The 12843-nt window shown below is 38.1% G+C and overlaps 1 protein-coding gene and 1 pseudogene across 3 annotated transcripts in view; one reads left to right on the top strand and one right to left on the bottom strand.

The window, feature by feature from the left end:
* STAG1 (STAG1 cohesin complex component) overlaps window positions 1-12843 on the bottom strand; it is a 509253-nt gene that overhangs the window by 372536 nt on the left and 123874 nt on the right. Inside the window, exons 1-2 of one of the 3 annotated variants that reach the window (XM_070770576.1) lie at window positions 7214-8494; window positions 6934-7029 (exon numbers count right to left, since the gene is read on the bottom strand). The exons of 1 other annotated variant lie outside the window; for it this stretch is intronic. The gene's annotated coding sequence lies outside the window, so the exon portion shown is untranslated. Of the gene's footprint in view, window positions 1-6933; window positions 7030-7213; window positions 8495-12843 lie in introns of those variants that run through there. One more of the 3 variants, XM_070770514.1, reaches the window with a different exon arrangement.
* On the top strand, window positions 7831-12591 carry LOC109560066 (prefoldin subunit 4 pseudogene; annotated as a pseudogene).

Raw genomic sequence — 12843 nt, 5'->3', positions numbered from 1 at the left:
TCTATATAAAAGCCAAACACAGAACCCGCCCCCCCCCCAAAAAAAACCTACAGAACAATTTCTCCTATAAAGGTAAGTGCTGCTGCTGCTAAGTCACTTCAGTCATGTCCAACTCTGTGCGACCCCATAGACGGCAGCCCACCAGGCCCCCGCCAGTCCCTGGGATTCTCCAGGCAAGAACACTGGAGTGGGTTGCCATTTTCTTCTCCAATGCATGAAAGTGGAAAGTGAAAGTGAAGTCGCTCAGTCGTGTCTGACTCTTAGCGACCCCATGGACTGCAGCCCACCAGGCTCCTCCGTCCATGGGATTTTCCAGGCAAGAGTACTGGAGTGGGGTGCTATTGCCTTCTCTGAAATATAAGTGCAAAATTTTTCAAATAGCAAACATACAACTACATATTATATAATATATACCATGGGGAAGGGGGGCCTACCCAAGAATGCCAAAGTTGTCCAACATTAGAAAATCAAGGTAATAAGATACATTATTAGAAAGTAAAAAAGAACCACAAAATCATCTCAAATTAAGACAAAAAGCATTTCACAAAATCTCAAGAGACACTAAAGAGCCAAAACATTACTTCATGATAAAAACATTCAAAAAACTAGGAAACTGAATGGAACTTTCTTAATATAATAAAGAGCATTTATGAAAAACAAGTAACTAACTTCATACTCTGTTGAACGACTAAAATAAAAGCTACCCCCCCTAAAATCAAGAAGTCAACAATGTCCATTTTTACCATGGTTTTCAACAAATTAGTGTATGTTGAAGCAGAACAATTATGCAAGAAAGAGACATAAATCACATGCAAGTAGGAAAAAAAGTGATACTATCTTTATTCAGAGACGACATAATCCTTTATATATAGAAAATCTTAAGGAATCGACAATAGCCAAATACTAGTTGAAAATGGCATCACTGACTCAATGGAAATGAGTTTGAGCAACCTCATGGAGATAGTGAATGATAGGGAAGCCTGGTGGGCTGCAGCCCATGGGGTCGCAAAAAGTTGGACACAACTAAGCGACTTGAACAAGTTGAAAAAAACTTGTAGGTGGAAGACAACATACAAAAATGAATTCTTTTTTAGAACTAATAAGTTTAACAATGTGAGAGGATAAAAAATCAACCACAAAACACTGTTTTTGTACAGTGACCATTAAAAAAAATGAAAGGGAAGAAAATTACATTTACAGTTGCATTAGAATAAAGGAAACATTTAAAAAAGAAATTTAACCCAGGTAAAAGATTTGTTTACAGATGGGAAGACAATATTATAAGGATGTCACTAGGCACTCAAAACAATCTACAGATTCAATACTGTACTTGTCAAAATCTTAATTCTTTTATACAGAAAATCTCATCCGAAATTCTTATGGAATCTCATGGAAAGGACCTTTAAAGCCAAAATGATCTTGGAAAGAGAGACCAAAGTTGGAAGTCTCACACTTCTAGAGATCAAATTTCACCACAAAGTGACAGTAATCAAAACACTGTGATACAAGTATAGAGACAAACATACAAACCAAAAGAAAACCACTTCCAGAAATAAATCCTCACATATTTGGTCAAATGGATTCTGGCAAGAAAACCAAGATCATGCAAATAAGGGAAACACTGTCTTTTCAAAAAAAACGGTGCTGGGAAATATAGATATTCACATACAGCAAAAAAAGAAATTGAATCCTGGTCTTACATCATGCACAAAAATCAACTGAAAATGGACCAAACATCTAAGTGTAAAAAAATTATAAAACTTCTTAAAGAAAAACTAGTGCAAAAGCATCATGATAGTAGATTTGGAAATGATTTCTTGGCTGTGACATCAAAGGCACAGGCAACAAAAGAAAAAATAAGATAGATTTCATCAATATAAAAAAACTTTTCTGCATCAAAGGACTTTATCAACAGAGTCAGAAGGCAATCAAAGGATAGTAAAAAAAAAAAAGTTTGGAAATCATTTATCTGATAAGAATCTAGTACCCAGAATACAAAGATGACCCTTGAACAACACAAGGCTTATAAGGTTCAACCACCCATATGGTTGAAAAATCACATATAACTTCACAGATGGCACTCTACATCCAGTTATGCAGACACAGATTCAACCAACTGTAGACTGTGTTTAGTACTACTGGATGCATTTATTGAAAAAATTCTATGTTTAAGTGGCTTCACATAATTCCTATTCATGCTGTTCAAGAGTCCACTGTAATTTCTTACTATCGAATTACACCAAAAAAAAAAAAAAAAACCCAGTTAAAAAGAAATTGTCAGAACTTCTCTGGAGGTTCAGTGGTTGGAAGTCCACCTGCCAACACAGGGGACATAGGTTCATCCCCTGGTCCTGGAAGATCCCACATGCCTTGGAGCGACTAGGCCTCTGCACAACAATTACTGAGTCTGTGCTCTAGAGCCTGTGAGCTGCAACTACTATACTCACGAATCTGAAGCCCATGCTACACAACAAGACAAGCCAGGATAAGGAGAAGCCCACGCACCACAACAAAGAGGAGCTTCAGCTCACCACAACTAGAGGATGCTGCCTGCAGCAACAAGGATCCACCACAACCAAAAATAAATAATATATATATTTTTAATGGTCAAAGGACTCAAACAGACACTTCTCCAAAGAAGATATATTATTGGCCAATAAGCACATCAAGAGTTGAGGCTCAACTTGTTAGAGAAATGCACATCAAAACCACAATGCAATAACATTTTCCAGTTTTGAGGATGGCTATAATCACAAAATGGAACATAACAAATTTGAGAAAAGCTTTGTCATCTCTGGTTAGGTAATGAGTTCTTACATGTTGACACCAAAAGTACCATTCATAAAAAGAAACAAAAAAGAGACTAACTGGACTTAATCTTTTTTCTCTGAAAAAGACATGTGAGAGATTTTAAAAAGTCATACACTAAGAGAAAATACTTTCAAATCATGTAATTGAAAAAGAACTTATAGGAAGAAAACTTTCAAACGTCAAATATAAGACAGAAAAGAGTTCCTTTTTTTCCCCATAGGTGAAGGATTTGAACAGACACTTTAACAAAGAACATAAAAGGGTAACATATATTTCCAGTGGATGCTCTTTACCATTGTTTTGTTGTTTTAGTCTATTAAGTTCTATCCAACTCTTTTGTGATCCAATGGCCTATAGCCCACTAGGCTCCTCTGTTCACGGGATTCCCCAGGCAAGAGTACTGGAGTGGGTTGTTATTTCCTTCTCCAGGTGATCTTCTCATTAGGGAATGGACTAGAACTGAAATGAGATACTACTACATACATATTAACATGACTAAAATTAAAAAGACCATTTCAAGTGTTGGTAAGGAGTCAAAACAGCTGGAAAATTCATACATAACATAGCTGGAAGAAATGGAAAAATAGCACAATCCCTATAAAAAACAGCTAGTAACCAGACACTAACTGTTAATATATAACTAAGCAGCTAAAGTTGAATGGTTCTATGAAGACCTACAAGACCTTTTAGAACTAACACCGAAAAAAGATGTCCTTTTCATTATAGGGGACTAGAAAGCAAAAGTAGGAAGTCAAGAAACACCTGGACTAACAGGCATTTTGGCCTTGGAGTACAGAATGAAGCAGGACAAAGGCTAATAAAGTTCTGCCAAGGGAAAGCACTGGGCATAGCAAACACCCTCTTCCAACAACACAAGAGAAGACTCTACACGTGGACATCACCAGATGTTCAACAACAAAAAATCAGATTGATCATATTTGTTGCAGCCAAAGATGGAGAAGCTCTATACACTCAGCAAAAAACAAGACCGGGAGGAAACTGTGGCTCAGATCATGAACTCCTTATTGCCAAATTCAGACTTAAATTGAAGAAAGTGGGGAAAACCACTAGACAATTCAGGTATGACCTAAATCAAATCCATTATGATTATACACAGGAAGTGAGAAATAGACTTAAGGGACTAGATGTGATAAGAGTGCCTGATGAACTATGGACAGAGGTTTGCGGCACTGTACAGGAGACCGGAATCAAGACCATCCCCAAGAAAAATGGAAAAAAGCAAAATGGCTGTCTGAGGAGACCTTACAAATAGCTGTGAAAAGAAGCGAAAAGCAAAGGAGAAAAGGAAAGATACACCCATTTGAATGCAGAGTTCCAAAGAATAGCAAGGAGAGATAAGAAAGCCCTCCTCAGTGATCAATGCAAAGAAACAGAATGTGAAAAACTAGAGATCTCTACAGAAAATTAGAGATACTAAGGGAACATTTCATGCAAAGATGGGATCAACAAAGGACAGAAATGGTAGGGACCTAACAGAAGCAGAAGATACTATGAAGATGTGGCAAGAATACAGAGAAGAACTACACAAAAAAGATCTTCATAACCCAGATAATCACGATGGTGTGATCACTCAACAAGAGCCAGACATCCTGGAATGTGAAGTCAAGTGAGCCTTAGGAAGCACCACCATGAACAAAGCTAGTGGAGGTGATGGAATTCCAGTTGACCTATTTCAAATCCTAAAAGATGCTGCTGCATTCAATATGTCAGCAAATTTGGAAAACTCAGCAGTGGCCACAGGTCTGGAAAAGGTCAGTTTTCATTCCAATCCCAAAGAAAGGCAATTCCAAAGAATGCTCAAACTACTGCACAATTGCACTCATCTCATATGCTAGTAAAGTGACACTCAAAATTCTCCAAGCCAGGCTTCAGTGATACGTGAACTGTGAACTTCCAGATGTTTAAGCTGGTTTTAGAAAAGGCAGAGGAACCAGAGATCAAATTGCCAACATCCACTAGATCATCGAAAAAGCAAGAGAGTTCAAGAAAAACATCTATTTCTGCCTTATTGACTATGCCAAAGCCTTTGATTGTGTGGATCACAGTAAACTGTGGAAAATTCTGAAAGAGATGGGAATACCAGACCACCTGACCTGCCTCTTCAGAAACCTATATGCAGTTCAGGAAGCAACAGTGAGAGCTGGACATGGAACAACAGACTGGTTCCAAATAGGAAAAGGAGTACTTCAAGGCTGCATATTGTCACCCTGCTTACTTAACTTATATTCAGAGTACATCATGAGAAACGCTGGGCTGGAAGAAGCACAAGCTGGAATCAAGATTGCCGGGAGAAATATCAATAACCTCAGATATGCAGATGACACCACCCTTATGCAGAAAGTGAAGAACTAAAGAGCCTCTTGATGAAAGTGAAAGAGGAGAGTGAAAAAGTTGGCTTAAAGCTCAACATTCAGAAAACTAAGATCATGGCATCTGGTCCCATCACTTCATGGCAAATAGATGGGGAAACAGTGGAAACAGTGGCTGACTTTATTTGGGGGGGCTCCAAAATCACTCCAGATGGTGACTGCAGCCATGAAATTAAAAGACACTTACTCCTTTGGAAGCAAAGTTATGACCAACCTAGACAGCATATTATTAGTATTTTTTTTTTTAGACAGCATATTAAAAAGCAGATGTTACTTTGTCAACAAAGCTCTGTCTAGTCAAGGCTGTGGTTTTTCCAGTAGTCATGTATGGATGTGAGAGTTGGCCTATAAAGAAAGCTGAGTGCTGAAGAATTAATGCTTTTGAACTGTGGTGTTGGAGAAGACTCTTAATAGGAGTCCCTTGGACTGCAAGGAGATCCAACCAGTCCATCCTAAAGGAGATCAGTGCTGGGTGTTCACTGGAAAGACTGATGTTGAAGCTGGAACTCCAATACTTTGGCCACCTGATGCAAAGAGCTGAATAATTTAAAAGACTCTAACGCTGGAAAAGATTGAGGGCAGGAGGAGAAGGGGACGACACAGGATGAGGTGGTTAGATGGCATCACCGACTCATGGACAAGAGTCTGAGTGAACTCCAGGAGTTGGTGATGGACAGGGAGGCCTGGCGTGCTGAGGTTCATGGGGTTGCAAAGAGTCGGACATGACTGAGTGACTGAACTGAAGGGAACTGAAAGCAATGCCACTCCTAGGTGGCAAAGTTCAAAGAAAGCTTATGTTCTTACAAAAAAAAAAAAAAAAAAGGTGCATTAATAATCAAATGCTCGTAGTAATTTATTCATAACTGCCAGAAACTGTAAACATCCCCAAAGTGAAAGTGAAGTCGCTCAGTTGTGTCCGACTCTTTGCGACCCCATGCCCTGTAGCCTATCAGGCTTCTCAGTCCATGAGATTTTCCAGGCAAGAATACTGGAGTGGGTTACTATTTCCTTCTCCAGGAGATCTTCCCAACCCAGGAACTGAACCTGGGTCTCCCGCATTTTAGGCAGACGCTTTACCGTCTGAGCCACCAGGGGAGTCCAAACATCTCCAAACTATCCTTAATTAAAAGATTATAATTATACGATAGCACATTCACAAGATGGAATACTATTCAACAATTAAATGAGTCTCAAGTACACAGACTATGTACTTACTGTAGAATTCCACTTACAAGACATTGTTAGAAAACCACACAGAACAGAACAGACCAGTGGTTGTTAGAGACTGGGGTAAAAGAGGACTGACTAGAAAGCGACAGCATAACAGAATCTGGGGGTTGAACAACATATCCAAATGACAACTAACTTCTAAATCCAATCAGGATCGTCTGCAGAAACTCATTTAATTCTCAAATAAAATCTCAAATAACTGAGATAATTCTCAAAACAGAAAGGAACTAAAATGAGTAACTACAATATTTTGAAAAAGAAAAAAGTGAGAATAAACAAAATACCTGATTTCTATAAGTATACAAACTTACACAAGTTTAATAAGAAATACAATTATGGAATGCTTTACATGTTTATATGCAATTTACATTTTTTACTTGGAAAAAGCACTGTGGAAATTCTATACCATTTGTTAATACTTATGTGTCATAAGTGTATTTAGATCCTTAAGGATCTGTCTTCCTTAATCAGAAAAACATTTTAATATATACTTTAAACTTACATAAACACAGTATGGGGCTTCCCTGGTAGTTCAGCTCTTAAAGAATCCACGTGCAATGTAGGAGACCCGCGTTCGATCCCTGGGTGGGAAGATCTCCTGGAGAACAGAATGGCAACCCATTTCAGTATTCTTGTCTGGGAAACCCCATGCACAGAGGAGCCTGGAGGCCTACAATCTGTGGGGTTGCAAGAGTCAGACACAACTGAGCAGCTAAGCATAAACCTACTATAGTTTTAGTTTTATACCAATACAACATTAAAAGGCAGAACACTCAGCTTACCTTCCTGCATTTAATATTCTCGCTCAGAGAGTAAAGTCCACTGCTAGGTTTTTTTTTTCCTTAGGGGCTTCCCAGGTGGCACTAGTAGTAAAGAACCCGCATGCCAATGAGGGAGACATCAGAGATATGAGTTCAATCCTTGAAGTCAGGAAAATCTCCTGGAGGAGGGCGAGGCAACCCACTCCAGTATTCTTGCCTGGACAGAGCAGTCTGATGGGCTATGGTCCACTGAGCTGCAAAGAGTCAGACACAACTGAAGCAACTTAGCACATATGAACACCAGGTTTTGGGATCAAGAAACAAGAAGTCTAGTGATAGTTCCAGGACATCTGCAAAATTTTGAGAATCTCATTTTATGAGTACTTTACTTAAGTAAAATAACCCAGTGCACTCTTATTCTCTATTCCCCATTTTTAATTAAGTCTCATTTTACTAAACACAACCAACTTTGTCTTATAAACCTATATATTTGGCTCTCTACAGCTCTCAAGGAAAAAAATCTCCCTTGGTGGAGAAGGTATATAAAAATGATGCATACCAATTTTTCACTTAACATTTTACCATCCTTTAATCTTATTTCTGTTCTAATCATAGCTTTAAAACTCATGTTTACCAAGATGGCAGCCACCATGAAGAAGACAGCTGCAGAAGATGTCAATATCACTTTTGAAGATCAACAAAAGATAAAAAAATTTGCACAGAATACAAGTAGAATCACAGAGCTGAAGGAAGAAATAGAAGTAAAAAAGAAACAACTCCAAAATTTAGAAGATGTCTGTGAGGACATCATGCTTGCAGATGACAACTGCTTAATGACACCTTATCACATTGGCGATGTTTTCATTAATCATTCTCAAGAAGAAACACAAGAAATGTTAGAAGAAGCAAAGAAAAATTTGCAAGAAGAAACTGACGCCTTAGAATCCAGAATGGAATCAATTCAGTGGGTGTTAGCAGATTTGAAAGTTCAGTTCAGTTGCTCAGTCATGTCCGACTCTTTTTGCAACCCCATGAATCACAGCAGGCCAGGTCTCCCTGTCCATCATCAACTCCCAGAGTCTATCCAAACCCACGTCCATTGAATCAGTGATGCCATCCAAACCATCTCATCTTCTGTCAGTTACATGCAAAATCTGGGAGTAACATAACCTTGAAGCTTAAACATTTTATATAAGTTAAACATTTTAACTTATGAAAGTTAAACATTTTATATAATGTTTTAGTTTAATAAACTTGTATTTTGTTTAAAATGATAATTTCCCTTCTTCAAATGAAATGGAAAGCAAAACTTTTTTTTAAATTTTCATTTATTTAATGGAAACTTGCCTATTTTCACGTCTTGCTTATTTATTTTATATTTTTAAAAGAAGACAGTATTCATCTATGTATTTTGCATAACAATTATATCAAGTGTAGGGGCTTTATGTCATGTTATTAAAATCAGTTAAGCAATCAAAAAAACAAAAAACTCCTGTTTGTACTTACTACGTTTTTCATAAGCCATTCTAAACATTTCTCTTGTCATTCCAGCAATCTTATAAATTTATCATTGGTCATATAGTCCTCTATTTCATTTTTATAGTAGTCACCCATAAATTGGTATCACTCTATAACTAACTTGGTATTGTTTTTTTTCTCTTTACTGAGAACATCCAACATTCATTAAAGCATCTACCTACATGCTAGACACTGTGCTAAACTTCACTTTCAATAAAGAATATTCCCCATTCTTTCTGAATTATGTTGGTTTTAAAGATGCATGCGTGCTCAGCTGTGTCTAATTTTTTGTGACCCAACTATAGCCCATGAGGCTCATCTGTGCATGGGATTTTTTCCAGGCCAAAATACTGGAATGAGTTGCCTTGCCCTCCTCCAAGGATCCTCCTGACCTAGGGATCAAATGCAAATATCCTGCACTGGCAGGCAGTTTTTACCACTGAGCCACCTGGAAAGATACTACACCTGAAAAAGCACATACATCTCTCTCTCTCTCTCTCTCTCTCTCTCACTCTAAAGGTACATTTCTCATCATTCCCAAGGTTATCTTCTAAGCTGAGCACTTCTTCTCAGGGCTCCTAACTCTTTCACTTCTCCCATCAGTTCTCACCCTCAAAACAGAATGTAAAAGAGCTGTTCCTCTCATTTTGTCAAACTTCTGAGGGATAAAGAACAGCAACAAAAATAGTAAAAAGCAGGCAGAAAATCAATAAAGACACAAGTGAACTCTATAACACAATCAATCAACTGTATTTAATTGGCATCTATAAACTGTTTCATTCAACAACAGCAGAATTCACATTTCTCTCAAGCTCACATGGAACATTCATCAGAACAGATAACATTCTGAACCATAAAAAATTCCTTAACAAATTTGGAAAAGCAGAAATCATACAATGCATGCTCTCAGGCTACAATGGAATTAAATTAGAAATCATTAATAGATAGTTGGAAAAATCACAAAACACCTGGAAATTAAACAACATGCTTCTAAATAGCATGAGTCAGAGAAGAAATCTCAACAGAAATTTTAAAACATTTCAACTGAATGAATATGAAAATACAACTCATCAAAATTTTTAGGATGCAGCCAAAGCAGCTTACAGAGAATTTATAGCACTGTCTGCATGTAGCAGAAAAGAAGAAAATCTAAAATCAATCGTCTAATCTTCCAACCTAAGAAACTGGGGGGGCGAGAGGGGGGGCGGGGGAGAACAAAGCAAATAAAAACTAAGCGTTAGAAAAGAAATAATAAAAACTAGAGCAAAAGGCAAAGAAGTTGTAAAATAGTTAGTCAAAAATTATGGAAGTGACTAAAACCAAATACTGGTTCTTTGAAAAGATCTATAAAAATTAATAAACATCCACCTAGGCTAACTAAGGACACAATATCAGAAATAAAAAATGGAATGTAAACAGAAAACGACAACACAAAAAGGGTAATAACAGAATACCATGAGTATACTCACAAGATGTGAAACAGAGATGAAATGGATCCAATATTTGAAAGATAAAATATGCCAAAACTCACAAGAAACAGGCAATATAAACTGGCCTACATCTATAAAAGAAACTGCATCAATATTTTAAAACCTGCCACGACATAAAGAACCAAACCCAGATAGGTTCACTGGCAAATTCTAACATTTAAGGAAGAAGCTATAACCAAGTCTCTACCATATCTTCCAAAAGATGAAAGGAGAGGAGATATTTCCTACCTCATTTTATGAGATAGTATTACCCTAACATCAAAATTAGACAAACACACTGCAAGAAAATTACAGACCACTCTATGTCTCATCAACACAGATATAAAACTGTCAACAAAGTGATAGCAAATCAAAAATTTTAAATGTATTTTAAAAATTATGTACCACAAGCGAGATTTATCCCATGTACAGTTCAGTTCAGTTGCTCACTCATGAGCAATCCCATGAACTACAGCACTCCAGGCTTTCCTGTCCATCACCAACTCTCAGAGCTTCCTCAAACTCACGCCCATTGATTCGGTAATGCTATCCAACCATCTCATCCTCTGTCAGCCTTTGTCCTCCCGCCTTCAATATGTCCCAGCATCAAGGTCTTTTCCAATGTGTCAGTTCTTAGCATCAGGTAGCAAATATTGAAGCTTCAGCATCAGTCCTTCCAATGAAAATTCAGGACTGATTTCCTTTAGGATGGACTGGTTTGACGTCCCTGCAGTCCAAGGGACTCTCAAGTGTCTTCTCCAACACCACAGGTCAAAAGCATCAATTCTTTGGCGCTCGGCTTTCTTTATGGTCCAACTCTCACAACTACACATGACTACTGGAAAAACCACAGCTCTGACTAGAAGGACCTTTGTTGGCAAAGTAACGTCTCTGCTTTTTAATATGCTGTCTAAGTTGGCCATAGCTTTTCTTCCAAGGAGCAAGTGTCTTTTAATTCCATGGCTGCAGCCACCGTTTAGATGGTTTCCCCATCTATTTGCTATGAAGTGATGGGACGGGATGCCATGATCTTAGTTTTCTGAATGTTGAGCTTTAAGCCAACTTTTTCACTCTCCTCTTTTACTTTCATCAAAAGGCTCTTTAGTTCTTCTTCACTTTCTGCCATAAGGGTGCTGTCATCTGCGTATCTGAGGTTATTGGTATCTATCCTGGCAATCTTGATTCTAGTTCATGCTTCATCCAATCCAGCATTTCACATGATGTACTCTGCATGTAAATTAAGTAAGTAGGGTGACAATATACAGCCTTGATATACTCCCTTCCCAATTTGGAACCAGTCTGTTGTTCCATGTCCAGTACTAACTATTGCTTCTTGACCTGCACACAGGTTTCTGAGGAGGCAGGCAAGGTGATCTGGTATTCCCATCTCTTTAAGAACTTTCCATAGTTTGTTGTGATCCACAAAGTCTAAGGCTTTGGTGTAGTCAATAAAACAGATGTTCCAGATGTTTCTCTGGAACTGTCTTGCTTTTTCAATGATCCAACCAATGCTGGCAATTTGATCTCTGGTTCCTCTGCCTTTTCTAAATCCATCTGAACATCTTGAACACTTCTTGAACATCTGGAAGTTCTCAGTTCACATACTGTTGAAGCCTCACTTGGAGAATTTTGAGCTCTGCTATCATGTGAAGAGTCCAGCTGTGCAGTAGTTTGAACATTCTTTGGCACTTCCCCTTTCCTGGATTAGAATAAAAACTGATCTTTTCCAGTCCTGTGGCCACTGCTGAGTTTTCCAAATTTGCTGGCATACTGAGTGCAGCACTTTCACAGCATCATCTTTTAGAATTTGAAATAGTTCATCTGGAATTCCATCAACACCACTACCTTTGTTTGTAGTGATGCTTCCTAAGGCCCACTTGACTTTACACTCCAGGATGTTTCGCTCACGGTGAGTGATCACATCATCGTGGTTATCTGGGTCATTAATCTCTTTTTTGTATGGTTCTTCTTTGTACTCGTCACCTTTTTTTTTAATATCTTCTGCTTCTGTTAGGTTCATACCATTACTGTCCTTTATTATGCCCGTATTTGCATGAAATGCTTCAGGTTCTCTATAATGTTCTTTAAGAGATCTCTAGTCTTTCCCATTCTATTGTTTTTCTCTATTTCTTTGCACTGATCAATAAGGAAGGCTTTCTTATCTCTCCTTGCTAGTCTTTGACTCTGCATTCAGATGGGTATATCTTTCCTTTTCTCCTTTGCCTTTAGCTTCTCTTTTCTCAGTATTTGTAAGGACTCCTCAGGCAACCATTTTGCCTCTTTGCATGTTTTTTTCTAGGGGATGCTTTTGATCACTGCCTCCTGAACAATGTCACAAAACTCTGTTCATGGTTCTTCAGGAACTCTATCAGAGCTAATCCCGTGAATCTCTTTGTCACTTCCACCGTGTAATTGTAAGGGATTTGACTTTGGTCATACCTGAATCGTCTAGTGGTTTTCCCTACTTTCTTCAATTTAAGTTTGAATTTTTCAGTAAGGTGTTCATGCTCTGAGCCACATTCAGCTCCCAGTCTTGCTTTTGCGGACTGTATAGAATTTCTCCATCTTCAGCTGCAAAGAATATAATCAATCTGATTTCAGTACTGACCATCTGCTGATGTACATGTGTCGAGCCATCTCTTGTGTTGTTGGCAAAGGGTGTTT

The sequence above is a fragment of the Bos indicus genome, chromosome 1, assembly GCF_029378745.1.
Source record: "Bos indicus isolate NIAB-ARS_2022 breed Sahiwal x Tharparkar chromosome 1, NIAB-ARS_B.indTharparkar_mat_pri_1.0, whole genome shotgun sequence".
NCBI lineage: Eukaryota > Metazoa > Chordata > Mammalia > Artiodactyla > Bovidae > Bos > Bos indicus.
Note: the sequence above shows the minus strand (reverse complement) of the source record. Positions and strands in the feature narration are given on the sequence as shown.